The sequence below is a fragment of the Heterodontus francisci genome, unplaced genomic scaffold, assembly GCF_036365525.1.
Source record: "Heterodontus francisci isolate sHetFra1 unplaced genomic scaffold, sHetFra1.hap1 HAP1_SCAFFOLD_310, whole genome shotgun sequence".
Classification (NCBI taxonomy): domain Eukaryota; kingdom Metazoa; phylum Chordata; class Chondrichthyes; order Heterodontiformes; family Heterodontidae; genus Heterodontus; species Heterodontus francisci.
In genome coordinates, this window is record NW_027142032.1 from 801,154 (window position 1) to 804,812 (window position 3,659).

The following is a 3,659-nucleotide window of genomic DNA, read 5'->3' on the forward strand; positions in this document are numbered from 1 at the left end:
TAAATTTGACTCTCAGCAATGCAAAATGCTGCAGTGGGTAAAGTTCTTTGTGTGTCTCCAAGGGGGCGGAGCAAAACATTCTCAGCTACGTCACTTTACGAAACCTTTCTTTTATGATCGAAAATAACTATCTATTTTAAACTTTTTCAATCCTTTTGGTCTCCTTTGGGTTTAAAAACAACAAAATCATGTGTAACATTTTTCAACTTCAAAGGAAAGCATCTCCATCAGGAAAGACAGCATTTGAGATTAAACTCCAATTGTTTCCAAACTTTTTGCATCTCTTGTAAGAGGTTCCTAATCCAACGAATTTTATGACAAAGATGATTCCAATTCCAATTCACTGCAATAATAATTATAAATCAAAACTGCCGATGTTATATGAGTGAGTCCTCTGTCCAGAACTTAAGACTCCTTCAAAACTCAACATGCTGAACTTAAAAGTTCATTGTGGTTGCAAATGACATTTCGAGTTCTTCAACTTAAACAGGTCAATTAACCTGAACATTGTTAATTCAATTCAGACTTATTAACTTATAATACTTATTAACTACACACAAAACAGAATAGCACGTGCTTATTTTAAAAGATCGGTAAATTACATCGTTTTCTTGCTCTTTCTTCAGGCGCCTTTTCCAATGACTGTAATAAAACCAAAAACTAAAGAAAAAGTTATTTAACATTCTTACAACAAAAGACTTAACACTCGGTCCTTACACAAACTTTAATCTTTTTGAACAGGCAGAATCTTTCCTATATCTCCTTTTCTATCCTTTCTTTCCCTTAAAACAATATAACAGTCAGTAAAACATGTCTTCAAATTTAGACTGTAAAATAAAACAATAGCATAGTTTCCAATTAAAACAATGTTCCAAACCCCAAATTAGATTTCTGCCAGACATCTTCAGACCTTCAAGGCTGAAGCTTATCTCTCAGAAAATTGTTCATTGCCTTTTCACAGTTGCAAAACCAACTAAAAATAAAACTTTAACTTAAAATATAATTCAATTTTATATCTCACTCCTGGGTGCAAAATCTTAAATCGAAATGAACACACTCAACAATCACTTTTCACACTCATTCAATTCCAAACAACTTAATAGACTCATGCTTTTAACATTAAGGCCAGACAACAAAGAGTTAACGACAGTCAGTTCTGCAGAATACAAGCTGTTCTTCGCAGATCTTCATTTCATTCGCGGAAGCTTCAGACATTCTCACAGTCGAATCAAAGACACAGTTCCTTGTTTTTACTCTAAAACATTCCTATCTTTAAAACACATATTTACCGTGGCGCGTCTGCGTCTCCTTCGAGGGGGCAAACGGACGCGGGTCGCCTTTCTCCAGAGGACATGGTTTACTTGTCCCCGGGGGCAACCCTTCCTTCTTGGAAGGCGTTGAGTCCACTCTTACTTCTACTTTCTCAAAACCTTCTAAATCTACGAGTTCTTTTCTATGAATCAAGTAGCATTAAAACAAAGGAAAACAAACAGGACACAACAAAACAAATAGACACAAGGATACGAACAGGTGCAGTTAATGTTAAATTCTCAAGGTCAGCTAACCGGCACACCCCTGTCTCTCAGGCCAACGCTCTTTCGTTCTCCCTCCGTCCCACAGCCTCTCTCTCTGGGGCCAGATTCCGGCTCGTGTACTCAGGAGCAACGATCACGTGCCTGTCGGGTCAATTTGGTAGTTTAGTTCCAGCCTCAGTCATTCACCGGACGGTTGTCCCAACTCCTTTTGTCCCACAGCCTCTTTACTCCACCCGGTGGAGGAACAGCCCGTGCAAACTCAAATTAGGATCACCAAATTCCCGGAATTTGGTACTACTACTGCACCGAATTCGTCACATTTTACTGGATTTTCTACTTTTGGTTCCGAATCCCCGTTTGGTTCATTCAGGATCCCGTACAAAAGGGATCCTGCCGACTACGCCAAACTATTGAAGAAAATCCAGATTGTGCCCAATTGTTGAACAAATTCGCAGGACTCAGACGTTGAGAACAAACACTTTATTGCATGATATCATGGGGCAGCACACCTGACCTAAATGCGGTCCAACGCAACTACCAAACAGCTACAGATCGCCGTGGACTTAGATAGTATAAAAAAGGCAGAGCTCGCAGTTTCACAATTAAGCATAAACCACAGGACAACCACAAGACCACCTGCAGCTCTGTGCCCTTTGCAAAGTCGGAGGTCAGTAGAGCGTTAGTTCGAGCATAACACGTTAGTTCCTTAATTTAATGCACACTCCAGACTGTATCTGGCCGTTACTTCTGGCTAGGTTGCACAAACATGATAATAGTGGAAGAATCAGCAATGAACAGTCTGCGTTCACTTCCCCAAAATCCTTCATGAGCTCTGCCTCTTCCTAAGACAGTTGATTGTGGTCAGTTGCTCTGTCTACATTTTATGACCATTGGTTAGGTTAGCTACAAGCTGCGTCCTGTTTTTATATTTCTACAAAGTTAAGTAATAATTAGCAAAGCTCAGAAAATTCTCCAACACTCAGCCACAAGTTGAAATCATTGTATAGCATTCTATTAATCAAAACGCCGGAGGAGCACCGTACAGTAAGCGATGGTGGTATAGTGGTGAGCATAGCTGCCTTCCAAGCAGTTAACCTGGATTCAATTCCCGGCCATCGCAATCTTAAATTGCAGGTTTATTTTATGTTGCAGTATTTTACAAACGAAACAAATGTCAAAGCCGTGACAGAATTGAAATTGATAAAATATTCTTATCATCCAATCAGATTCATTATCCTGCTTGATCAGCGTCGCCCTGGAGCAAGTTTGTTTCCTTCAAGTGTTTCTCCAATTTCCTATTGAAATCATTGATTGTCTCTGCTTCCACCACACTTGTGGACAGACAATTGCAGCAGGTAAAACAAAAACTGCTTCCTCACACTTCCCTGCATCTCTTTCCCAAAACATCAATCTGTGTCTCCTAGTCCTTGTACCATCAACTAATGGGAACTGGTTCTCCTTGCCTAACTTACCTACACCTGCATCAGATCTCCTCTCAATCCACATTGCTGTAAGGAGATAATAATACTTAGATTAGAATCTAATTCTTTTCTCAGAATACTTAGATAACACAATCCAGAGCCATCTATCCAAGCTTTTCAATAACAAAAGAATAATTGTGTTGTAAGTAGTATAGATAGGAGCATAACATCAAGAGACTTTGATAGATCAACTGATTGTCTCTGCCCAACGCACCAGATTTTCTGTATCACCTGAACACTGCTCACCGCTGTGTAAAGTTTAGAACATTTTCATAGCTTACATTTATGCAAGAACTACAATGTCAAGGTTGGATTGTAAAGCATGACGGTCATTTTCACTGAATTACGTCAAAATGTCATGTTGAGAGAGGTGTCAGTGTGGAAGATGCACGTAGCCATAGGAAAAAAAAAGGCAAGTCATGCAGCTGGAGGAGAATCCACAATGTGGGGGCGATGGACCGTGACATATTTTACGTTTGTGACAAATAAGAACAACAAAAATAATAGGATTAATGATATGCTTTGTACATCAATATATTGAAGTCTGTTTGATCTGTTGCTTGCTTTATTATGAAATGTGTTTTCAAGGCTATACTTTGTTGAAACCTTTGTGTGAGAACAATGGGAGAGACACCAGCACTCC

The 3,659-nt window shown here is 39.4% G+C and overlaps 1 non-coding gene across 1 annotated transcript; it reads left to right on the forward strand.

Annotated features, from left to right (window-relative positions):
* Window positions 1-2,583: 2,583 nt before the first annotated feature.
* trnag-ucc (transfer RNA glycine (anticodon UCC)) lies at window positions 2,584-2,655 on the forward strand. Its single transcript has one exon. It is a non-coding gene; the product is annotated as a tRNA-Gly (tRNA).
* The last annotated feature ends 1,004 nt before the right edge of the window (window positions 2,656-3,659 follow it).